The sequence below is a fragment of the Schistocerca serialis genome, chromosome 2 (genome assembly GCF_023864345.2).
Source record: "Schistocerca serialis cubense isolate TAMUIC-IGC-003099 chromosome 2, iqSchSeri2.2, whole genome shotgun sequence".
Taxonomy (NCBI): domain Eukaryota; kingdom Metazoa; phylum Arthropoda; class Insecta; order Orthoptera; family Acrididae; genus Schistocerca; species Schistocerca serialis.
In genome coordinates this window covers 621,261,470-621,288,830 of record NC_064639.1, presented here as the reverse complement: position 1 = coordinate 621,288,830, position 27,361 = coordinate 621,261,470, and the positions used below count along the sequence as shown (strand labels likewise).

The 27,361-nt window shown below is 42.4% G+C and overlaps 1 protein-coding gene across 1 annotated transcript in view; it reads right to left on the bottom strand.

Moving 5' to 3' along the window:
- Positions 1 to 27,361, bottom strand: part of LOC126456287 (uncharacterized) — a 1,473,557-nt gene that overhangs the window by 138,299 nt on the left and 1,307,897 nt on the right. The gene's annotated exons all lie outside the window — the stretch shown is intronic.

The following is a 27,361-nucleotide window of genomic DNA, read 5'->3' as shown; positions in this document are numbered from 1 at the left end:
GGGGGAAGGAGGAGTTGTATTCAATATAGGTGTTCAGTGTATACATGGGGGAAGCCATGGGCAAAAGGCTAGTCAAAAATAAAGGAAATAACTAATACCAAAGTGGCATTCATGCCCCATGTCGACCCACACTGTATTAGATTTTGTTATATATTGTAGAATGGTTTACGCTGCTATGCGCCATTAAACACTTAGGATCGCTAGCAGCCGCCGTCCCATAATGCGACAAATGTCCACGGATAATGAGAAAGGAGATGGAAGCAGTAGCTGTGTCATACTGGAACATACATTGAGCATGTTGTATCACACTGTGAGTCGTGGCAGCAAATATAGGCTGTAACTTTGTTTATTCATATGAACTGTTTAAATATTTATATGTATAAGTACAGCATGACTGTCGACATTATCCAGACTGACAGCTTCTTAAAATTGATTACAGAAACTACAAAGCCAAGCTCATGAACTGACAGAAAAAATGGCAATGCAAAGAAGGAAGTGTCAAACATAAATGAAAGTTGGTAGGCGTGTTTCTACATCAGAAAGATGATGTCTACTCAAAGTTCACACCAGTTGCAGAAGAGTGGAGCTAATAGCGCCAATATGAGGATGCAAACGAAGAGTTAGTTACCTTTGAGATTGGAAGTGGTCAGTTGACGTTTGTCAAGAATGCGTTTAAGGCCACGAAGTATCCATTATCAACACCCCTCTGAGTTTGAACGAAGTCATGTAATAGGGCTACGAGAAGCTAGATGCTTCTTCAGCGATACCGCAGGAAGACTTGGCAGAAATGTAGCCACTGTCCATAACTGCTGTCACTGACGGTCACGAGAACGTACAGTTGCAAGAAGACCGGGCTCCAGCCAGCCAAGTCACACTACCGAAAGGGAATACCATTGTGTTGGGCACCTGGCTCTATCGCAACGTACTGCATCTGCAGCAGCAAACCACAGTGACGCAACGAACTGTTATAAAACGGTTACTTCAAGGACAGCTCCCAGCCAGAAGCCCTGTAGCGTGCATCCCAATGACCCCAAACCACTGCAGTTTGCTGCTTCAGGGGTGTCACGTGAGAACTCATTGGAGGGCAGAGTGGAGTTCTCTTGTGTTTTCTGGCTCCACCTCAGTGCCAATGGTGACTGTGTGTTGGTTAGAAGAAGGCTATTAGAGGGCCTGCAATGAACTTGTCTGCACGCTGGACACACTGGACTTTCACCTAGAGCTATGGTCTGGGGTCCATTTCGTGTGACAGCAGGAGCACTCTAGTAGTTATCCCACGCACACTGACTGCAAAACTGTACGTCAGTCTGGTGATCCAACTTGTTGAGCTGCCATTCATGAACAGGATAACGCTCGCCCACACACCGCTGTTGTAACCCAACATGCTCTACGGAGTGTCGACATGTTTCCTCGGCCTGCTCGATCACTAGGTCTGTCCCCAATTGAGGTCATATGGTACATCATTGTATGACAACTCCAGTGTCATAGAAAAGCAGCATTAACCGTCCCTGCATTGACCGACCAAGTGCAACAGGCACGGAACTCCATCCCACAAACTGACATCCGGCACCTGCACAGCACAGTACATCCCCGTTTGCATTCTTACAGTCAACATTCTGGCTGTTACATCGGTTATTAATGTACCAGCATTTCACATTTGCAGTGCCTTATCTCACGCTTACATTAACCTGTGATCCTGCCGTGTTGATCATTTAAATATGTTACCTAGAAAAAGGTGTTCCCAAAATTTTAATTATTTTTCGATGCAGCTATTTCTCTCTGTCAGTGTATTTCAGTTACAATTTTATTTAATGTCACCCATCATTAGCCGATTAAACCGACCGATCAGACGACATTTTTCGTTACACAGGCGAAACACAATCAGACCTCTAACGGTATTTTATTTTTTATCTCGGAATACTTTTATGTTTTCGCAATAAAATACGTATCACAAGTTCTACAATCTTAGAGAATGTTCATATTTTCCAGTTCAAATATGTCAGTAGTTCTGTTTTTTCCACAGGTTGCAGTAAAAAATTATTTTACTTCAAAATTTCTAGTAACTTTAATTATTATCTTTTTTGTAGCATCTGGCAAGAGTTTTCTTTTGGAAAGTACTTCATCATATTTTGGACTAAAAATATGTATGTCTAAAATCTTTTTCAGAATTTTTACTGACCTCTATAATTTTCACTAAGCGGGAATGCTGTAAGGTGCTGGGACGACCCTGAGGTGCCTAGTTTCGTGACGACCGCTATAGCATTCAGGTTGACAACAAGTGCTCATTGCGAGTGAGTATTCTGCGTTGTTCACATTAAGTTAAAATATGTTAGCCCCGGTAAATATTTATGTACGAATTAGCGAGCGAGCGGCTTTGAATTACACTGTCGTGGTCTGGTTTTCGTAGAGGCGCCATAAGTGTACAGTGCACTGAATATTTTTTTCCTTAAAAGTTATTATGTGAGATAAAAATGCCTCAGAGACCGTTTAGGTATGAATTCGCGAGTGTGCGACTTGAAAAGGTTATTAAATCGTGTGGAGATATGGTAGCAATCAATCGAGTGTCTTCATGCACTTTAAAAACCATAATTATAACGTCGACAGAATCGTAACTGCACTTGAAATCTTACACATAGTACCAGAAGGACTCTCCATGAACATACCGGGATAATTGGAAATTTATATGAACATGGAAAGTTATCGGCACGATATATTAAACGGATAAACCAACTTCAAATAAAAATATTAGCTTAAAAATTTTATTGACATTCTGGAACATAACAACGTATAAAAAAATAAACAACCAAAGGTTACACGAACAACTAAATTACTTGTAACTTAGATAATACTGATGACTAGCTATTACCACTCTGCAAATGTAGCACATCGTTGAGAACTGTCAACTAGGTGTCATATTAAAAAGTGACTTCATTTTACCATCATAAAAACAGGGACAGCTGACAAAAGATTTCATCAGTCATGCAAAATGGACGTCTCCCACAGCTAGACTTAGGTATACATGTACAATTAACTCCATACAGAAATATCCAAAAGTAAACGAACTTTACCGGCTGTAATATTCACAAGTGAACTTAACTACCGCCGAAATAAGCCAAGTATACGAAGTATGATAAAACTATCAACAGCAACTTGGAAGATTCAGTATAAAAAGGGATATGTTACACTATCCTTAAAATTCTTTCTTTTGAGTAGTGTATGGCCAAAGCAGTTTTACCCGAAGATGTTGAAGGTATTTAATGGGTCGGCCCAAGATTCTTTTTTTGTTTTGTGTTTTGGTTATGTCATCTGGGTAGTGCGAGTTAGCTCGCAACGACTCTACTGTGCACTATGTGACCAAAAGTATCAAATGACTCTGAGCACTATGGGACTTAACATCTGTGGTCATCAGTCCCCTAGAACTTAGAACTACTTAAACCTAACTAACCTAAGGACATCACACACATCCATGCCCGAGGCATGATTCGAACCTGCGACCGTAGCGGTCACGCGGTTCCAGACTGAAGCGCCTAGAACCGCACGGCCACACCGGCCGGCACCAAAAGTATCCGCCAACCCCCCAAAACATACTTTTTTAACATTAGGTTCATTGTGCTGCCACCTACTGCCAGGTAGTCCATATCATCAACCTCAGTAGTCATTAGACATCGTGAGAGAGCGGAATGGGGCGCTCCGCGGAACTCAAGGACTTCAAACGTGGTCAGGTGATTCGGTGTCACTTGTGTCATACGTCTGTACGCGGGATTTCCACACTCCTAAACATCCCTAGGTCCACTGTTTCCGATGTGATAATGAAGTGGGAATGTGAAGGTACACGTACAGCACAAAAGCATACAGGCCGACCTCGTCTGTAGACTGACAGAGACCGCCGACGGTTGAAGAGGGTCGTAATGTGTAATAGGCAGACATCTATCCAGACCATCACACAGGAATTCCACTACAAGTACTATGGCAGTTAGGCGGGAGGTGAGAAAACTTGGATTTCATAGTCGAGCTGCTGCTCATAAGCCACACATCACGCCGGTAAATGACAAACGACGCCTCGGTTGGTGTAAGGAGCGTAAACATTGGACGATAGAACAGTAGAAAAACGCCGTGTGGAGTGACGAATCACGGTACACAATGTGGCGATCCGATGGCAGCTTGTGGATATGGCGAATGCCCAGTGAACGTCATCTGTCAGCATGTGTAGTGCCAACAGTAAAATTCGGAGGCGGTGGTGTTATGGTGTGGTCGTGTTTTTGATGGAGGGGGCCCGCATCCATTGTTGTTTTGCGTAGCACTATCATAGCACAGGCCTGCATTGATGTTTTAAACACCTTTTTGCTTTCCACTGTTGAAGAGCAATTCGGGGATGCCGATTGTATCTTTCAACACGATCGAGCACCTGTTCATAATGCATGGCCTGTGGTGGAGTGGTTACACTACAATAACATTCCTGTAATGGACTGGCGTGCACGGAGTCCTGATCTGAATCCTATAGAGCACCTCTGGGATGTTTTAGAACGCCGAATTCGTGTCAGGCCTCACCGACCGACATCAATACCTCTCCTCAGCGCAGCACTCCGAAAAGAATGGGCTGCTATTCCCGAAGAAACCTTCCAATACCTTACTGAACGTATGCCTGCGAGAGTGGAAGCTGTCATCAAGGCTAAGGATGGGCCAACACTATATTGAACTCAAGCATTACCGAAGGACGGCGCCACGAAATTGTAAGTCATTTTCAACTTGGTGTCCAGATGCTTTTGATCACATAGTGTATCCCATCGTAGCGCTTACATCCAACCTCCTCAATTACTTATGGGATGTATTTTTGCCTTTGTCTTCCTCAGCAGTTTTGATCTCAACGGCTCCTTCTAGTACAATGGAAGTTACTCCCTAATGTTTAATCACATGCCCTGGCAACCTACCCCATCTGGAGAGAGAATGTACCTGCATGTATTCCTTTCCTCATCCTTTCTGTGGAGAACCTCTTCATTTCCTTTCTTACCAGTCCACTTAATTTTCGGCAACGCTTCAGTTCTCTTCTGTTCCGGTTTTCCTACGGGACATGATTCACTTCCATACATTGGGTGCTCCATCGTGTATTATCAGAATTTTATTCAGCAAATTGAGGCTTATGTTCGATACTAATAGATTTCTTTTTAGTGAGTACCTTCCTCTTTGCCTTCGCCACTCTGTATGTTATATCCGCCTTGATTCCTTCGCCGTGCGTTATTTCGCTTCCGAGGCAGCAGAATCCCTTCACTTCGATTTCTACATGGTCCTCAGGTTAAGTTTATCGCTAATATCATTTCTCCTAATCCTCATGACTTTTGCCTTTACTCTCAAAGTATGCTGTGTACTCATAAAAGATTTCAGTCAGTAGGCTCTTTAAATTTTCTCATTTTCACTTCAGGATAACCATATCACCAGCGAATCTTTTTATTGATATCCTTTCAACTGAATTTTAATCCCGCTCTTGAACTGATCTTTCATTTCGGTCATTGCCTCATGGATGTAGGGGAATGACACTTCATCCCTACCTTTCATTCTTTGTAGTCCGACCACGTCTCTGTCGGTCTTCCTTCTTATTCCTCATAACTTTTGAGAAATGGGTGGTAAAACTGGTCGGCCCGCTACTCCTTCACCTGTAAGACGTCCCAGAACTGCAATCAGGTATGGAACTCTAGTGATAGTGGGCAGTATAGTATAGGACGATCAAAGATAAAAGACGTGTGATGTATCTGATACAATCGACATACCAGAAGAATCAGTACAACTTATTTAATATGAAGAATTAACTATGATAAAGCTTTATGGCAGATGGGTTTTGCATTTGATGAATTCTGATCAGTTTCTTTTAAAAAGCCTTTACCTGTTGTAAAGAACTGAACTGAGTTATTGAACTGAGCTGCCGTTGCGCATGAAAGTGACTTCACAACTTCAAACCAGGAGCGAAGTAGTAATGAAGGTTGCGAGCGGAAGCTGGCAACCCTGCGCAAAAAAGGTGAAGTTACAAGATTCAGTGCCTGGAATATTTTTTGATTGCAATCAAGGGATTAACGCAGCCGATAATGGGTAACTCTGTTTCACATATCTTTCGGAAAAGCTTTGTGATGGTGGACTGCACGAAATGAAAATAAGGGTGAACAAAGTGCCTCCCTCTGAAGGAGAATTTCTGTGTGTAGCAGTATAGCAGACCCACACACATTGCAAGCGCAATTAAGCCGTGGTAGTATGGAGTCTCATTTAAGCTTCTGTCTTGTAACTAACTCTATGAAGCTAGCATTGCTCTGAGGGGATGAGATTTCAAGTCACATACGTGTGCCATTCAGATCATCGACTACTGTGTGCCCAGAAAACTCGCAGTATTTTTAAGTTAGAGGACAACACCTCTTACACTCAGTTGACGAAAGCTGAAATCTTTGATCGAATGTTTGAAATCTACCGAGGTATATGCGTCAATTCAACGCATTGAAAAACGAGAGGACTAGCTTTTTCCGTTTACTCCACCAACTTCCTGATGGTCAACTAAAATGGACGAGTGGTATTATGGAGCTAGAGGAACAGAACGCTGTCCGTTCAAAGAGTAGTCAACGAACCATTTAAAGTCTTACACGTGAAAGGAAACACGAATCTGTATGAACGATAAAACGGAACCGGCATAAATGTTAAGGTAGAAAACGATACAGACCTTCTGGTAAAAAGTCAGGCGGACTTAAGAGAGCCATTGAATGAAATGTACAACCAAACTTAGCAATTTTTCGTGTATGCTGGGACGAAAGAAGCAAAAGGCAATTATAACGAAAGAAAATATCGACATCCTTAACGTTAAAATTTGTGAAAAAACAGTAGTAAAGTGAAAGATTTCTGAGTACGATGTCGCATTAAGGTCAAAACGAGAGAGAATAGAGAGGCACATTTGTGCTTGCGAACAAAGCTTTATTAATATAACTTATTAACATGTAACTGAGGAAATGCTTTCTGAATGAGTAGGTTTGGAGCACGGCGTTGTGGGAAATTGAAACGTGGACTATGGGAAAATCACATAAGAGGAAACTTGAAGCGTTTAAAACGTTGCAGAACCGAGCAGAAAGAACATCCGCGGAATATCCACAACAATAGAAGGGACAGTTCTCAGTGTAACTAAGACTCCAAGATATAGTTAACTCGTCACCGGAAGAAGTGATACCTTGGGAGGGTTGAAGAGGCAGACAAAGATTAAAATACGCAAAACAGATTGTGCACAATGCCAGGTGCAGTATATATACTGCGATGAAAAGATTAGGCGGAGGATGACACAGAATCAGTTGAATGACATATGAAACTCTAACGCTATATACTAAGCATTGTGTCCGGGCTCCAGTGGACACCAAGAGTTCCGCACGCGTCCAGTTTACAGAGTGGGTGACCTTTGAACTTAACGGGCGTTTTGAATCGGCCAGGCGACGGATAAGCGACATACCGGCTGACGCCATTGGCAGCTGGCCAGGGGTTTTGTAGAGAACTCCGGGCTTAGCGAACAACGACTCTATGACCTAAATTCCCTTGCGTTTGTCATGTCTGTTTTGCGGTGCACTGCACCAGCGACCAGCATTATAGTGCAATGTGACGTACTGGATGATGTTGCTTGACGGAAGTACCGTTACCTTTCACCGTTAAGTTAACGGATATAGGAATCCAAAATTCAAAGTGAAGCGTGTCAATATAACGTCATCACGATGATTTTATCATAACAATACAATAATGAATTGTTGCACTAAGTGACTAAACAGATATAATTATTATTTCACTCGCTATTCATTAATACTACTCGGCGATCGCATCAGTCAAAACTTATTTTTCGTTCTCTAAATAAAACTGATAACTTCTTCATACATTTTGTAGAATCTTGCACAGCAGTGAGCAACTCTGAGCTCGAAAATTAATTTACCGCTATAATAGTCTACGAAAAGCCTGATTTTGGCATATAGTTACCAGGAAGTAACATATGAAAAAGATTTGATGTCAGTGCGTTATGCTACGGATGCTAAGTGTTGTTGCTGATACTGTGTCTAAAATAGTGAATACCACGTGATATTCGTAATCCAAGATGAATAGTAACACACAAATAACGCGTGAACAACTAAAGGAGAGTAATGTTGTAATTGTTGACTGAAAGACACAAGGTGGGTTGACAGCCTAAATGGAAGGTTTTCTTTGTTCCACCAATCGGTACCATTCCTCCAAAAAATGTATCGTGGATTTTGCATTTCCCTATCTTATGAGTGACAGTGACGTGTCAATGTCGTGTGTTGTTTTGTGCTGTGACGCACGAGAAGTGAGAATGGGAGCCTAGTGCTGGAACGCAGTCTTCCTTCTCCGTCTAAAAAGTTTATCCACCTGTACGTCCCCTATAAACATACACACAGATTTCCCTCCATTATCACACTGACTATTTCTTGATGTCGCAGTATCGGTTCTTTTAACCAATTCTGCCAAAAAATTATTTCCTTCCCAATTCAGTTCAGTACCTTCTCATTAGTTATCTGATATCAATAACTGCGTGTCGAGTATTGGTGTGCGTGAAGTTAATTAAGAACCTTTTCCGCAGGTGGGAATCATTTCAGACACGATGAGCCCTTGAAGGGCTACAGTCGGTCTAACATTTCGTTTCTTATTAAACCCGGGTCCCTTATTTGATGGGACGACCTAGGACCTATTTTAGAATTTCGTATCTTGAAGTCGTGTAGTATAGCTTAATAAATACGTCGTTTGCTTTGTTTAAAAGCAAGTGCTCGCGTAAAAACTTTCCATTACTCTGCTTGTGCATTCCTCCATTATTAACGTGTGAAGGAAATGCTAAGCTCGCTGTTAGCTGTGAAGCAGTTTAACAGCCTCAAACAGCGACCGTTTGTGTTTGGGAGGTTATGGACGGTGTATTTCGTTTGGTCTTGAGGCACGGAAGCCTCCCTCTGCGATGGAAGCTGACAGTGGCCGCTAAAACTTTACGGTGTAGCGCAAGCCGCGAGCCGTGTTTATCCCCGCCGGCAGCGGGTATACTGTGCCGGGTTACAATTGCTGCAGCCGGTTACGTTACGACGCCCCGCGCTCATCAACAATGCTCGTAACACACACTTTTCTGCTGCTGGGGAAAGGAATGTAGCCTATATAACACTACAGCTTAACTGCCCCCCCCCCCCCCCCCCGCCCATAGCAGTTGTTTTCAGTATTCGATCTATCCTATATCATACTCCACAAGCCACGTAACGGTGTGTGACGGATCGTACATCTGGTGCAACTAAATGACTCCTCCTTCCTTGTTCCACTCGTGAATGGCGTCTGGGAAGAATGAATGTCGGAAAGCCTCTGCATTAGCTCTAATTTCTCGAATTATCTTCTTGACGAAACGCTCCGCTCTTCGTCGGATCTTCTCTACCTCTTCCTTCAGTCCTACCTGGTGAGGATCGCAGATTGATGAACAATACTCAAGAATCTGTCAGTCGAACAAACAGCTCGTAAGCCTCTTCCTTCTTGGATGAGTTATATTTCCTTAAGATTCTTCCTATGAAACTCAGTCTGTCATCTGCTTTTCCTACCGTTTGTTTTATGTGGTCATTACACTTAAGATCGCTCTGGATACTTGCTCCTAGACATTTTACGGCAGATACTGTTTCCAACAATTTGCCATCAGCAGTGTAGTCATACAGTAGTGTATTTCTTTTCCTAAGTATGCACAATATATTACATTTATTTGCATTTATGGTCATGTGCCAGAGTCTGCACCACTCATCAACCTTCCGTACGTCATTTTTCAAATCGATACTGCCTTCTGGCATTACTACTACTGCATCATCTGCGAACAGTCTTAAAGAGCGTACGACGCAACTAGATCATTTATTTTTATACATATTGTAAACATTATCGGTCCTATCACGCTTCCTTGGGGTACGCTATAGAATACCTTTACATCTATCAATTTTGTTCCGTTAAGAGTGAGACGTTGAGTTCTATCTGCAGGACGGTTCAATTGCCTTTCTGAAGACAAGGAATACGGCATAAACCTCAGCATACAGCGCTATGGATCTCATGGAGGAGCAGAGTGAGTTGAGTTTCGCAAGACCTGTGTTTGAGGAATCCACGTTGATTTTTAGAGAGATTTTCGTTCTCCATGAGCGTCATAATTCTTGAGCATAAAACCAGTTCCATAATTCTGCAAAAGATTGACGTCGACGATATAGGTTTATACAATGTGCATCTGTCCTACGACCCTTCTTAAAAACGGGAACGACCTGTGCTTTTTTCCAAGCGCTAGGTACCATTCGTTGCTCCAACGATGTACGATAAACTACCAATGGAAGGGGAGCAAGTTCTTTCGCATGATCTTTATAGAATCTGTTAGGTATCACACCTGGTGCTGATGCCTTTCCAGAACTATGCGACTATAGTTGCTGCTCTATTCCGCAGTCGGTAATCTCAATATCTGCCATTTCGATGTCCGTACGATGGTTGAGAAGAGGAATTCTTTTACGGCCTTCCGCGGTGAAGCAATTTCGAAAGACCGAACTCAGTATTTCGGCCTCCTCTCTGTTATTTCCCGTTTCGGTATCGGTGTGGTCTCTTGAGTGATTTTGCATAAGACCAAAACTTCTTAATATTTTTGCTCACATCGATTGACATATTTTTCTATTTCAAATGTGTGTTCATATGTTTAAGTGAACTGTTATTGTGCAAACAAGTAAACAGCCGAAAGGCTTGACACAATGGCGGAGCCTCACATGAGAGACACCCTTAATGATCTCTACACCACAACAGACGACTCCGTGGTCTCTGCCTTTCAGTTTTAGCATATTAGCGGATATTATCGTGAACATTTTGAACGTCAACATTAACAAGCATATATTCACTGCGCACACATTTTCCAGAGCTTTCGACTATTGAAAAATTAAATTGTTCAGTTTGACAAAAATATTTGCTTCTCTGTATCGGTTAGAAACAGTTGCACAACAAAATCATTTGTCGAGAACCTCGTTCCGATCTCATGAACTGTTCCGAAATAAAATGAATGGAAGGCTGAAGAATACCTTTTGTATTTGTCAACTTCCAATGTCTCATATTCTTCGGGTCTGCTAACTTCCGAGCAGTTTGCTATGGTAATCTGTGCCCACTAGTCGATGTCTGTGGCGTAGTCAGTCGTGGTAGTTTGACATGACGAAGCTCTTTGGTGAGCAGTAAGCGTCGGCCTACAGGAATTCCGCGCCGCCAATGAGGGGGCAGCATAGTCTACGTTTGAATGGGGAACAGAAGGCTTCGATCCATTATTTTCTATGGTGTGTTCCATGTAAGATGAATGCGTTACTGCTCTAATATCGCTTTAAATGCGAACATTTTAGGTTAGGCTTTACCATGACTGTTATTAACATTAAATGAAACAACAAGTTTACTGTTTATTTATCTCCAAGACGCGTTTCAAAGGTTTAAACCTCCATAATCAGGTGGATCTACATCTAATATCAAATGGTTCAAATGGCTCTGAGCACTATGGGACTCAACTGCTGTGGTCATAAGTCCCCTAGAACTTAGAACTACTTAAACCTAACTAACCTAAGGACAGCACACAACACCCAGCCATCACGAGGCAGAGAAAATCCCTGACCCCGCCGGGAATCGAACCCGGGAATCCGGGCGTGGGAAGCGAGAACGCTACCGCACGACCACGAGATGCGGGCCATCTAATATCGATCAACAAACAACATGGTTGGTAGTTAAAACTTGGGTTTGTTTGTGAATGCTTATAATGCGAATTGCGCTGAGCATTCTCTGGACAGAAGCGAGGAGTAATTACGCAATACTGTTGTGTGCAAAACTCACCCGACGAAAGTGAAAGTGAGGAGTCACTGCAATGTCAAATAGCTCGAGGAAACTTGGACCATACATAGAACCAACTGCTGCACTATAGTACAGAAGGTCACTAAAAGGAATACGCAATGAGAGGAAGAGGAATGACACGTTCATTCAAAGAGAATAATTACACTAAAGTCATTTAGATTCGTGATGATCTCCTCGACATTACAAAAAGTGGGACGTGGCTCTTAGCAGCGTGTGTCATCACCGCGGGCGTCAGCGCTTGCTGTGCAAAGTGCTGCCGTACTGGCCACAGGGTTGGTAATCGTTTCTTGTAGCAGTGCGTTCCATTCCTCCACTAGCGTAGTTGACACGTGCTGGATTGTCATTTGTGCATATGGACGTTCTGCAATACGTCTCCCCAACGCACTCCCACACGTGCTCGATGGGATTTAAGTCGGGGAAACGGGTATCACAGCCCATTCGCCGAACATCTTCTCATTCCAAGAACTCGTCCACCTGCGCGGTTCGATGTGATCGAGCATTGTCATCCTTAAAAATGATGTGAGCGTCGAATGTACCCCCGAAGAGACGAATATGTGGAAGAGGTACAAGTGTACACAATGCACCCGGGAAAACAGTCGAACACAATAGTTTTCGTACCCTCATATAGCGAGAGTCCGCAGCTCGTGGTCTTGCAGTAGCGTTCTCGCTTCCCGCGCACGGGGTCCCGGGTTGCATTCCCAGCAGGGTCAGGGCTTTTCTCTGCCTCGTGATGACTGGGTGTTGTTTTGTCGGCATCATCATCATCATTCATCCCCATTACGGGCGGAGGAAGGCAATGGCAAACCACCTCCGCTAGGACCTTGCCTAGCACAGCGGTGCGGTTCTCCCGCATCGTCCCCTATGCTCCTCGGAGTATGGGACCTCATCATCATATAGCGAGAGGTGGGAGCACGTATTGCACCCAGGAACAGCATCGAACATGATCGTATTGGTGGTCCACGCGTTTTGGTGTGGGGAGGCACCAGACCTCTGAACACGGAACGCTCACCGGTCAACGTTATTGTGACACTGTATTCCTTCCCCATGTGCGACTTTCCAGGTGTGTATTCCGTCCTGACATCATTTTTATTGATGACAGTGCGCAACTGCATCGAACTTCGCAGGAGGATTAGCTCTTGGATCGAGAGGATATTCAGTGGATGGACTGGCGTGTCCGTTCCCTCGACTTAAATGCCGTCGTGCACGTATGCTTTCGGGAGACGTGTAGCGGCGCGTTCTCATGCGCCATCTCCCATCCAGCGGCTGTCAACCACGCTGGTGAACGAATGGAACGCCCTGCCACAAGAAAAAATGGTTCAAATGGCTCTGAGCACTATGGGACTTAACATTTGAGGTCATCCGTCCCCTAGACTTAGAACTACTTAAACCTAACTAAGGACACCACACACATCCATGCCCGAGGCAGGATTCGAACCTGCGACAGTTGCAGCGACGCGGTTCCGGACTGAAGCGCCTAGAACTGCTCGGCCACAAAGGCCAGCCTTCCACAATAACTCCTTACGAATCTTGTGGGATCGCATTACAGAGCGTGCACTGCCGTCCGTTGCGAGTTCACACCCCATGAAGAACCATGTCCTGGTTTTTGTAATTTCAAGGAGATGTGACATTAGTGTAATTATTGTCTCTTAATAAAAGTTTCATTTCTTTTAGTCTCACTGGGTATTTCTTTCACTTCTGTACTGAGACGGATGACCCTGCAATTTGGTCCCTTTATACACCAAACAAACCAAACCACTTCTGTACTGTAGTGCAGCAGTTCTTTCTACGTGTGATCTACGTTTCCTCGAGCTATGTTATTTGGCAGTGATACATCATGCGAAAGTTATTTTTATCCTTAAGTTTTGCACACAAGTGTATATCCTGCAATGCCCTGCTTGGTGTGCTCTGATGATGCAGGGTACTCACTTTTGTACTGAGCCATTATAAGTGTTACTGTTAGAGATCCAATTTAGATTAATGTCGGTCGGAAATAGTTTTCTTTATAGTCCGCATTGTATTTGTAGGCGAGTTATATAAATCCTCTCTTCGTTCAACTAATGTTTATTTGTATTTTTGCCAGTTTTATGAATGTTTTGTGAGCGAAGTCTTCGTCTTGCAGTGGTACACATGCCACATGGTTAACGTAACTTTAAATACGTTCTTTGTGTAAAATGAGTGTATCCCTGGATTCCAACAAGTAACATTTGATACCAAACCTTTCTATATTTATTCATGTACCTTACCATCATTACATTGATAGCATTTATATAACGTTTAATTTTTAAAAAAAACCATGTGATTATGGACTTATGAATTTTTCAGTAATCGGGATCTAACTGTCATCAGTTGCCTTTAGCAAGAACATATACTCAGCGACAATTGTTTTCCATGCGCTGCGTGCATTCAATTAGCTATCAGTATTTATCGTACGATTCTTGTAGCTTCCAGAGGTAAGTTTACGTCGATATCTTTGGAGCGGTAAACGACATATAAAGTTCCTTACAGGAAATATCTGTACTTCAGTATTTTCAGCTGTTTTCTACAAAAATGTTTAAATTACAGTTACGAGCCAAGCATGCTCACCGAACATATATGGCTTTAAGTTGTTGCATCTAAAGCATTCCATAAGTCAAAGAACAGTTCTATTAGTAGGTTCAAATGGTTCAAATGGCTCTGAGCAGTATGGGACTCAACTTCTGAGGTCATTAGTCCCCTAGAACTTAGAACTAGTTAAACCTAACTAACCTAAGGACATCACACACATCCATGTCCGAGGCAGGATTCGAACCTGCGACCGTAGCGGTCTCGCGGTTCCAGACGGCAGCGCCTAGAACCGTACGGCCACTTCGGCCGGCTCTGTTCGTAGTAAAATCGATCACTGAAACGAATTTAAAATGATTTAAACCCAAATTAACTATTGCGTGCCGCGAGGGGTTAGCCGAGCGGTCTAGGGCGCAGCAGTCATGGACTGTGCGGCTGGTCCCGGCGAAGGTTCGAGTCCTCCCTCGGGCATGGGTGTGTGTGTTTGTCCTTACGATAATTTAGGTTAAGTAGTGTGTAAGGTTAGCGACTGACGACCTTAGCAGTTAAGTCCCATAAGATTTCACACATTCACAACAGTAAGTAGTTTATGTGTTAACTTGTTCTTGAAAAAGGAGCATTTTAATCTGGGCAGTTTTCTGTAATTATTCTTTATGCACTCAGAGTTCTAACCAACCACAGGCCAATTACAAGGGTTAGGAGATTGTCAACGTATGTTTTGATTTTCCTAACGCTGTGTAGTGTATCTACTACACCGAAAGCCGTCGATAAATGTTAAATGTTCTAATCTTTGTTTGACCGCATAGTCTTTTTCATCTACATACTTTCCTTACCGCACAATTTTTTTCATCTACATACTTTTCTTCCAGAAACAAAATATTGATTCGCGAATACCTTAGTAATAACGAACTAATACATCAGTTCTTCTGGTAAGGATTTGACATAACTTCGCCTATTCCTTCTAGCTGTTTATCTGATGACCTGATTTTTCAACGTACTTCGGTTACGCCACATATTTGGAGTACCAAATATCTTCCACTCTGATTTGTGGTTGATTCATTTTTCTCTTCTGTTCATTATTTTGCTCCAGACGTTCAATTCGTGGTACATCTTCCTACATTCCGGGTTTGACAGCAGTAGAGTTGTTATTTTGGGTTCCAGAGAATTGTAGCAACACGCGATGCATTGCCGACCCTACGTGTGAACATAGAGGATAGGATGAACAAAGCATTTGTCGATTAGAGAAAACTTTTCACAATGTTGGCTAGACAATACTTTCAGAAATTTTGAAGGTAATGGGGATAAAATAAAGCGAGCGGAATGTATTTACAGTTTGTTCAGAGACAGACTGCAGTTATAAGAATCGAAGGATGTGTATAGGGCGCAGTTATTGAGAATGGAGTAAGCCAGAGGTGTAGCTTATCCCCGATGTTATTCAATCTGTACATTACGCAAGAAGTAACGGAAACCAAGGAGATTCTGGAAAGATAATTAAAGTTCAGGGAAAAGAAATAAAAACTTTGAGTTTTTCGATGACATTGTAATTTTATCAGAGACAGCAAAGGACTTAACAGAGCAATGTTATGGAATTGATAGTGCACTGAAAAGTCATGAAATGAATATCAAAATAAGCAAAGCACTGGTACTGGAGTTTAGTCGAATTAAGTCAGGCGAAGCTGGGGGGAATTAGATTACGAAATGAGACTCTAAAAGTAATACACAAGGTTTGCTGTTTGAGCAGCAAAATGGCTGTTGATGGCCAAAGTAGAGGGGATAGAAATGCGGATTGCCAGTAGTAAGGAAATCATTCCTAAGAAAGAGAAATATGTTAACATTGATTACAAATTTAAATATTATGAAGTCTTTTTCTGAAGGTATTTGTGTGGAGAGTAGCCTCACATGCAGGTGAAACGTGGACGATAAGCAGTTAAGATATAAACAGAAGCTTTTGAAATATGCTACAGAAAAATGCTGAAGATTAAATGGGTAGACTGAATAAATTATAAGGGGATCCTGAACTGAGTAGGAAGAAAAAGAAATTTGTGGCACAGCTTCACTAAAATAAAGGATCGGTTGACAATACATATCCTGAGAGATCAAAAAATACACGATTTGGTAACGGAACGATAAGAATTGTAGAGGAAGACACACGCATGAATTCAGCATGCATGTTCAAATTGATGAAGATTGCGACAGTCATTCAATTATGAAGAGACTTGCACAGGATAGATTGCCATCGACAGTTCTTAGGACTGAAGACAACAACAACAGAGATGTGTTGTCGAAGGTAGTGCTTCACGACTTCGCCAATCTGCTTCCGTCTTCTTTGTTGCAATCTGCACGTTCTAGAATCTCTTTTGACGTCTGTTCTTGATACATTTCTGTTCGTATCTCGATTGTCTAGTTTACTTATGTAAATGCTTTTTCGACTTGCAATTTAAAGAACACCGACAATCCTGCGTTGCATCCTTCGCAACAGAAATTTGGTGTTCTCAATTTTCCACTTTCTCTATGAAAAAGTGTAATGTTTCAACTCGCTTTAGTAGCCACTGCCAAGCCTGGTGAAAGAAAGGCTTTTAATCCTCAGGCAGAACAGTACCAGAAGGAGATTATTTATTGTTTCAGGTTTATGACACCGAATTTCACGTCAGTGACTCGCTCAAATCCGATTCGTCTCTGCTGTAGACTATGGAGGGAGTACGATAGACACGGCTGATGGTTCAAATGGCTCTGAGCACTATCGGACTTAACATCAGAGGTCATCAGTCCCCTAGAACTTACAACTACTCAGACCTAACTAACCTAAGGACATCACACACATCCATGCCCGAGGCAGGATTCGAACCTGCGACCGTAGTGGTCACGCGGTTCCAGACTGAAGCGCCTAGAACCGCACGGCCACACCGGCCGGCGACAGGGCTGAGTGTGATCCGTTTGTGACATCAAAAGAGTAGGCCGGGTCGTCTCCCGTATACCCTTCTAGATCCTAAGCTAATTACCGGCACCTCAGTTGCTCTCATTCCCTTTTCATCGAAACACGTTACGTGACCACATCGTCTCCTGAAGACATTTATCCTAGCCGTGCGCAGTTCTCATGTTCTGGTTCATCACTGTAGCACATAACGTTTTCGCAGTTGACGTGGTGGCCTTCGTTCTATTCGGAGGGGCCATAAAGCGATAGCCTTTCGTAAGTTTCTTTTCTGTGACGATTGTAACCACAATTACTGAAATGTCAGCCACTTACAGTAGTGACTCAAAGAAGCAATTTAGTTTCAGCTCACCCTGCGCACCACTACAGATTACGTCACAATCAATACGGTGATGAAACCCAAGTTTTCCTTTTACTGTCCCTTCGTGGAAGCGCCACCCTTCATCTCGTTAGGTTGGACTTATAAGTACACGTTGCTAATGCGACAATTTCTCGGCCTGTCAGTGAAATATCACCCTTGTCCATTCAAATTCTTATTTCTGCGAGTGTATCTCCCATTCATCATACCCTGTTCACAATTTTTCCAATGCAATTCTGGGCTGGCTATAATCTCTTTGTTGGAGTCAAAAAGTTTTCGGTTACAACTGCCACGAGTGACCTCTATGAAAATATGCGTCAAAGGGTAGCAAAGCCAGTAATACGATGTACTTTCAATCAAGGAATACTTGGGATCCGTCAGTTTTGCTGAATTATCCAGTGTGAAAGCATTTGCTAGCAGATCACCAAACATGGCAAAAAGGGATCTGAAAGCGTACCCGGAACATGTGTTATGACTAAATTTGCACTATAGAGGAACTCTTCTTTTGGTTGATTCTTGGATAGAGAGTTTCAGCAGATAGTGATTTTAAGAAGAAGCCGATCCCTGAAAAATTTACTGAATTAGTACAATCAACGGACGTTTTCTTTTTCCGTTCCATTCGAAAGTACGATACAGTTCATCACAGATACGATAGTGTTATCGTCCGCAGCTAAAGTGTGGCAAAGAGAACAATGTCTTCGCAGCCACACGTCTGAGCCTTCGAATTTCGAGCAAATAAATTCAAACAATTAATCCGAATTTGCTTTCGTCGGATGTGGCTACACCGATGATCAATCAGCACAATTTCAAACATCTTCCGAAAACTGTTACGAGAGAGATTTTTAAAAATGTTCAAATGTGTGTGAAATCTTATGGGACTTAACTGCTACGGTTATCAGTCCCTAAGCTTACACACTACTTAACCTAAACTATCCTAAGGACAAACACACACACCCATGCCGAGGGAGGACTCGAACCTCCGCCGGGATCAGAGGTTTTTAAAACAAAGTTTCAAAGATGACACTGTTCTTCTTACTTTCCATTCGATGTACTCACTGTCAAAGATGTTTACTTTGCCAGCCGGAGTGATCGAGCGGTTCTGGGCGCTACAGCCTGGAACCGCGCAGGCTCGAATCCTGCCTCAGGCATGGATGTGTGTGATGTCCTTAGGTTAGTTAGGTTGAAGTAGTTCTAAATTCTAGGGGACTGATGACCTCAGAAGTTAAGTCCCATAGTGCTCAGAGCCATTTTTGAACGGATTACTTGTCGACCTTCATGTCTACTGCACTTGAACTGCCATGGGTGTGTAATGTAGTTTATCTTCATTATTTAAACGTTTCTGGATGCAGCATTCAGTCACGTTTGGACGAATCTGCACGAGGATTCCTGTCTTTATTTGTACTCATACAGTCTATATTTGGCAGCTTGTAGCCCCAGGATTCTTGCCAGTACCTGCTATAATTTATGTGGTATGCAGATTTCGATATTGGCTGTTCAACAAGCTATATAGATTCAAAATGTGCACGACGACAGTTGGGTTCTCTTCCTTGTGAGGACTGCATAAATAAATTCTTCTTGAGACAGAAGTGTTTTGGAGCACATCGTTCAGCGTCCACTGTTGACGAGTATGGGAATCCGCGGCAAACGACCCCTATGTGTCCTCATGTCGACACAACGACACTCGTCGATTACAATTGCAGGAGTCTCGGGATTATCGAGACTGGAGGGTGTATGAATAGAAACGATTCGTTTGGCAGGATGAATCACGTTTCTTGGTACACTAGGTCGACGGTCGTGTCCGGATACGCCGTCATCCAGGCGAAAAGTTGTCTGAAACATCCGCCGCTCCACGGACACAGGCCGGTGGGGGCTGTTTTGTGTTATGGGGGCATTCACCTGGACTTCCATTGGACCTGTGGTAGTAACAGAGGGCATTATGACGGCTGTGGGCTAGGTGGACGTTATTGCAGACTACCTACACCTCTTCATGCTTGATGTCTTTCCCGACGGTGATGGTCTCTTCCAGCAGGATAACTGTCTTTGTCACAAGATCAGAATCGTACTACCGTACTTTTAGCAGAAGACAGTGCACTCACACTGATGTATTGTCTACCAAACTCGCCTGATCTGAGCCCAATGGGATATATCTGGGGCGCGAGGTCTGTGTCCATAAACGAACTGAATGATATGTAAGTAGACAGCTGGTCATAACGTTTTGGCTCACCAGTAAATGTCCTCTCTTTTTTCTCTATTAAATGTCCTCTCTTTTTTATCGCAATGTGTTAAATTTTGTGGATATTACGGTTTTCAGTTCGTCTTTAGCCAGTCTACGCCAGAAATTGCAACAACAGATGCAGGGAGAAAGTCTTCAGAACTTTTTTCTCTAAAATTCCTGTTATACGTATGTGATATGTCAGACCGTTCCAAAGTCACAAGTTACTGGCGTTCCTTACGATTCGATTTTTCAGCTGACGCTGTTACTTCAATTATCAGTGCCATGTATTCTTTGTTTTAATCTTTGTATCGTATTTTCCCCGATGTTACCCTTCAGTGTCCATGACAGAACTGCCAACGTGTTTTTACTTTGAGCATTTCGTTTTTTTCTTCGAAGTTTAGATTCCTTGAGTGGTTCACCTTTTGTGTGAGGCATGGTGTCACTGCAATATATAGTTAAGCTCGCCGCCGTTCTGCATCGTTGTTAGTGTGTATTGGAACTGAAATCTGAAGATGGCTAACTTCGCTGACAATTTTCTGTTCTGTACATGTACGTTTTCTATCCAGTCTTTAATATTTAAACAGGGACATGACAGATATTAGTGTTATCCGTAATGGGAATCTTGTTTCCTGTACAAAAAACATATAATTAGGATACAAGCATGTGTTGACCCTGTTTTGTAAAGTTGGCTATCTCAGATACAACAAACAGTCTACATTTTATTGTATCAGTATCTAACGGAATGCTGTAAAATAAATAGTTAAATATAGTAATCTAGGAAGATCTTAAATCTTGCACAGTGTTACACAGATTAAACGTTTAATCGACGGCGAGTTAATGACATTGAAAGAGCTACTTCTATTACACGATACTAATGAAAATAATGGATTCATAGCTTCTTTCAAGTTAACGTCACTGAATGAGTCGAAAAATACTGCGCAGAAAAGTTAAATCCGAAGAACTTAGTCACAAAACGAAGAATAAAATATGAGCAGTATGTAGCCACAGAAATATCTCGCTCTGTTTGCTTTAATTAATCGTAAGTACAATGTTTTAATCTGCACATGTTGTAAGTGGGCTGTTTAGGTTTTCTTGTTGGTAACGCTACGTAGCGCTCTGTGTGGGAATCACTGGCTGTGCTGTGTGCAGTCTGTGTCTAGTATGCATTGTTGTCTGCCATTGTAGTGTTGGGCAGCGGCAGCTGGATGTGAACAGCGCGTAGCGTTGCGCAGTTGGAGGTGAGCCGCCAGCAGTGGTGGATGTGGAGAGAGAAATGGCGGAGTTTTGATATCTGTAAGAATGGATGTTATGAACTCCTATATATATTATGAGTTTTGATGACTATTGAGGTAAATACATTGTTTGTTCTCTATCAAAATCTTTCATTTGCTAACTATGCCTATCAGTAGTTAGTGCCTTCCGTAGTTTGAATCTTTTATTTAGCTGGCAGTAGTGGCGCTCGCTGTATTGCAGTAGTTCGAGTAACCAAGATTTTTGTGAGGTAAGCGATTTGCGAAACGCATAGGTTAATGTTAGTCAGGGCCATTCTTTTGTAGGAATTTTTGAAAGTCAGATTGCGTTGCGCTAAAAAATATTGTATGTCAGTTTAAGCACAGTCTGTATAAATTTTTTCAAAGGGGACGTTTCAATGTGTGCCCGTAAACAAAGGAAGCGTGCACAGAATTACACGGTCGTACCCAGCAGCCGTAACACGTGCGGAGTAATAGAACAAAAACAACACGTCACAGCTGGTGGCTGACGCGTTCGCAACATACAATGCAGCTGACATTTCATATTACGCACATGAAACACTCTGTATAAAAGGGAATACTCCGAAATAATAGACATATCACAGAGAGCCAGTTATCACTACTTTGATATGCATCTGTGAGAACAAACGCTGCATCGAAATATATCCAAAAGTTAGTAAAGTGCACCAAAGTGTCACAACAGCTGTTCTTGCTTGAATCGCAAGAATACAAGAAAAACTGCTGTTCTTGGAGTATATATGTCCGGCGTTTTTCCAGTTAGTGAAACCGAAATATCTACATTACGAAAACGAAGCTTGTATTTGTTTCGAGTTCTAGTGTTCTTCATGTGTTGTTCTTTCTCTTCAAAGCTACTTCCATCGTTCTTTTGTATTCACGATATGTAACCTTTTCTCTTCATTGAATTATTTCTTCCGGCATCAGTTTAAGAATTCATTTTGGTGCTGCCAGCGAATTTATTTATCTTCTACTATGTATTTTTTATTTTACAAATCTATTTCAGAGGTTTATCTGCTGTACACGTTAGCAATTTCATCTACTTTTAAAATCATGTTAATATTATAAATTTGACAATTTAGAGTATTTTCAGTTCACAGATGTTAAAGAACGCTTATTGGCGATAGTTTCTTCTTGCTTGCATCTTCAGATGTTTTCCAATGAGACGTGATATCATTTAACGTTGTATGGTTGCACAGCCTCTTTCCATTGTTTTCCCTCATCGATAACAGGCCATATCCCTATGTGAAGTATTGACATAATCTTTTCAAAGCCGTTCGTGATGCTGATCTCATAGCAACATAATTTTCAGGTATCATCTAAAAAATGTGATTTGCATTTCATGTGGTTGTTGGGGACATTGATGAAAACATTTGCAATCCCAGTGTGCAATTTACTGACATTTTCACATCAAATGCTGTTACAAAATAATTTCCTTGTTAGATTAGTATTAGTACAACTGAAATTTATTACGACAATTTCCTTTAAGGCACAAACGGACATCAAATATGTTAACGATCTTTACTCTAGAAATCAGATCATTAGTAAATATTCGGCCGCTAACCACTCTCTGGCGAAGAAACTCCACTATTAACAGTTCTATTACAATGTAAATGGATTTATGGGTAATCTCCGCCTTATTTACTACACGTAACGGAGGCAAGTTATATGAAAAAAAATCTGCGAGTTACCGTGTGAGATTAGCGGTGAACAGAGTTCATTACATCCGATATTGAAGTGATCACCAGAGCAGACTTCCTCTGGGAGATACGTACACAACGATGCAGTTCATTTAGTTGACTGTAATGGGAATTTTGCCCGAGAAAAGTAGCTCACTAGACTGGAGCGATGTAGAACCTGTAAAATCGCACAAAACACGTTAGCTGAAAATCGTTTGGTTTCGCTAAGCAAGTATCGATTCATTTAAGCGGATTTACATGCGAACACTTTATTTTCTGGTGTGAAGGCCCCTGTACAAAATCAAACAGTTTGTCAACTTTATTAAACTTGTAGAATATTTGGTCGTTTGCAGCTCTGTTTGACTTGTTTGTCAATCATAGTTCGTGTTTGAAGCGTCTGCGAAAAATTTCGACTGACAGCAGATCTGAAAGGTAGCACACGTTGTTTGTATTGATGTTTCGCCGCACATGGTTAGCAAAAATGAGTTTTATTACGGTTTATGTTACTGTATCATGAGCTTCCACTATTGTGAAAAATACGGTCAAGGATAAAAACAAAAGAGCACTGTCAGTGACCAAAATGGTAGATGTGTTGTGTCTTTCGCAGCAGTATATTACGCAGGAAGAGGTTAAGAACAAAATCAATATTCTATCCTGAACGTACAAGCGGGATTGAAAATTAAAACAAAGTCGAAGCTCAGCGGTTCTTCCGCGAACAATGTTTGTCATTAGATCAACTGGAAGACAATAAATTTTCTTGTACTCTTTAAGTTATTAGAAAGTTGTCTGTTCATTCGGAGAAAGCTGATGTAATCATCAAGTTCTGAGTGTAATATTTTCTTACCAGATTTTGATGGGTATGTTTGTTAATTCAATTTCAGCCATTCCCCGCACCAGCTCCTGTTTTCCCGCTCTTCTGTGCACACCGTACTAAAATCAGTGCAAAACATTCTTTGTCAGCATCGGAAGTCAGTACCACTGCTGCCGAAATATGTAACTACGCGAACAGCATCTTCTTCAAAAGTGAGCTTAAATTGCCAAACTTTGCTGGTACATGTGCAGGCAATTTGACAAACCTATGGTTAGTAACGAGCGAATTTGACAAACAAATCTGATCATTTACAGGGTCCTTTATATTTGTCAGCACAATTGAAATGCAGTGACAGATTGAAGTAGATTATTTTCTCGCATGTAATACTCTTACGTTAACACGCCTGTGCTGAGGAACAACTGCGCACCTCGATTTTAATTATAAGCTTTGTCCTTATCTGACATCAACTACAAAAGATCCATAATGGATCAACAGAGATTCAACTACAAATGTTCTGTTGCTGACAGATTTCCCCTCAATGGAAAACTGAGGTACACGTTTGTGAATGTTCAAGATTTTCATCATGCGAAGGTGCTGCCAACTGACTATGAAAATGTCAGCATGTCAATGTAATACTGACAAGCAGCTCGTGGCAGCACGGAGCAGCTCGTGAGCACCAGAATATACGGATGTGGTTGGTTCGCTATATTCCACTATATAACTGAATATTGCTATTGTTATTTTGCATGGAAATTATTGAATGATCATTTAACTTTTTATTACAATAGAAAATATTTCGTAATTAGCTATTTTAGTCCATAAAATGAAGCCAAGTGTACAAAGTATGTTTTTAAAATGACTACATATTTTTGTACAAATCTTGCACCTAAAAACATTAAGAAATCACCTAAGACCGTTACCAAATAAAATTTTTCCTTTCTCCAGAAGAAATTCAGATGTGAAAGGGGTAAGGAGGAGAGGAATTTGCGATTATCTCTTAGAATATTGTGATGCGATATACAGTGGCAAAAGTCATGGGATGCCTTCTAATATCGTGTCGGACCTCCTTTTACCTGCAGCTCGAGGTAACATGGACGCAAAAAGCCGTTGGAAGTCCCCTGCAGAAATAATGAACCGTGCTGCCTCTATAGCCGTTCATAATTGCGAAAGTGTTGCCATTGCAGAATATTGTGCCCGAAGTGATCTCTCGATTATGTCCCATAAGAGTTCGACGGTATTCGTGTCGGACGATCTGGGTGGCCAGTTCATTCGCTCTAAATGTCTAGATTGTTTTATAAAACCAATCGCGAACAATTGTGGCCCGGTGACATGGCGCATTATCATTCATAAAAACTCTAGCGTTCTTTGGGAACATGAAATATATTCTCTCCAAGTAGCCGAAAATAACTATTTTTAGTCAAAGATCGGTTCAGCTGGACCAGTGGACTCAGCCCGTTCCACGTAAACACAGCCCACACCATTATTGACCCACCACCAGCCTGCAAGTGCCTTGTTGGCAAATTGGGTCTGTGGCTTCGTGGGGCCTGCTGCATACTCGAAGCCTACCACCGGCTCTTATCAACTGGAATCGCGACTCATCTGACCACCCCACCGTTTACCAGTCGTCTGGGTTCCTAACGATATGCTCACGAACCCAGGAGAGGAGGCGCTGCATGCGATGTTGGGTTGTTAGCGGAGGCATTCGCGTCGGTCGTCTGCTGCCATAGCCCACTAACGCCAAATTTCACCAATCTGTCCTAACGGAAACGTTCATCGTACGTCCCACATTGATTTCTACGGTTATTTCACGCAATGTTACTTGTGTGTTATCACTGACAACTCTACGCAAACGCCGCTGCTCTCGGTCGCTAAGTGAAGGTCGTCACCCACTGCGTTGTCAGCAGTGAGAGGTAACGCGTGAAGTTTAGTATTCTCGGCACACACTGGACACTGTGAATGTCGGAATACTGAGTTCCCTAACGATTTCCGAAACTGAATGTCCCATGCATCTAGCTGCAACAACCATTCTGCGTTCAAAGTCTGTTAATTCCCGTCGTGCAGCCATAATCGCGCCGGAAACCTTTTTACATGAATCATCTGAGTACAAATGACAGCTCTGCCGACACACTGCCAATTTATACCTAGCGTATGCGATACTACCGCCGTCTGAAAATGCGTATATCGCTATCCCATGACATTTGTTAGCTCAGTGTAGACCTGCAGAGGTTTTGTAATAAGATTCGTGTGTGGATTGACAAACTACCCATTTATCGCGTACCAGGATTTAGACACATAATGATGAGAAATTGTCTGCTCTAGGCGGCTGTGTGCATTTGATGTTACAAAATGTACAGAGTGTGGAATCACAATTAGTAACACAAAATGACAGATGAAGGTACATGATGACAGAGTCCGCCCGGTTAGCCGTTCGGTCTAACGCACTGCTTTCCGGGCGGAAAAGCGTGCCGGTCCCCGGTACGAATCCGCCCGGCGGATTAGTGTCGAGGTCCGGTGTGCCGTACAGTCTGTGGATGGTTTTCAAGGCTGTTTCCCATCTGCATCGGCGAATACTGGCTGGTTCCCCTTATTCCGCACATCAGATACACTATGTCGGTGGTTGCTGCGCAAACACTTTCTCCACATACGCGTACACTATAATTACTTTACCACCCAAACATTGGGGCTACACTCGTGTAGCGTGAGACGTTTCCTCCGGGGGAGGGGGGGGGGGGGGGTCCACTGGGGGCATAACCGCACAATAACCCTGGGTTCGGTGTGGGGCGGCGATGGGGTGAGTGGACTGCTGTAGCCTGCTGTGGGGTTGTGAATCACTGAGGGCTACGGCGGGGACGAAGTCTTTCCATCGTTTCTAGGTTCCCAGTTCCATACAATACAATACGATACAACACATGATGCCAGAAAGAAAAAGCTTCTCACGAACCACGGATCGAGAACGAACCGTTTCTGGGATAATTGGTTCAAATGGCTCTGAGCCCTATGGGACTTAACTTCTGAGGTCATCAATCCCCTAGAACTTAGAACTACTTAAACCTAACTAACCTAAGGATATCACACACATCCATGCCCGAGGCAGTATTCGAACCTGCGACACCGTCGCGGTCGAACGGTTCCAGACTGTAACGCCTAGCACTGCTCGGCCACCTCGGAAAGCTTGGGATAATTGTGAATTTGCTACCACTTGCCGCTTACTTCACTGTTTTAACCTCCTAGTCTGGATTACGACAATGGTTAATTAAAATTACAGTTCATTTTGAAGAGTAAGTAATTCCGCCCTGCTGTGTCAATACAATTGAAATGTGGCTACAGTTATGGCGAGTAGCGGTAAAATTTGAATTATCACCTCGGAAAAGTAATTTTTTCCTTTGTTTGCAAATACAGGTCTGCATTCCTGGTACGAAAAGAACTCCCGGTCCCACAGTACCGTAGCACGCCTCTAGAGGTGTGAAAACTAAGTGGTGAAATCCATCGGTAAAGCGGAGTACATACGTACATACTTAATTACAGTTTACTCATACCTCTTAAAGAAGATGTTCCAAGTATCTAAATTGCTGCTGGAGACAGTACTGTGCTAGATTACGTATTTAGTTTCAAATTCTTTCGGGCTGCTCCAGATCGTTTCTAAAATGTTGAAAAACCTGTACAGTTCGTTACTCTAGTTTTTCATCCGGTTTAAAAGG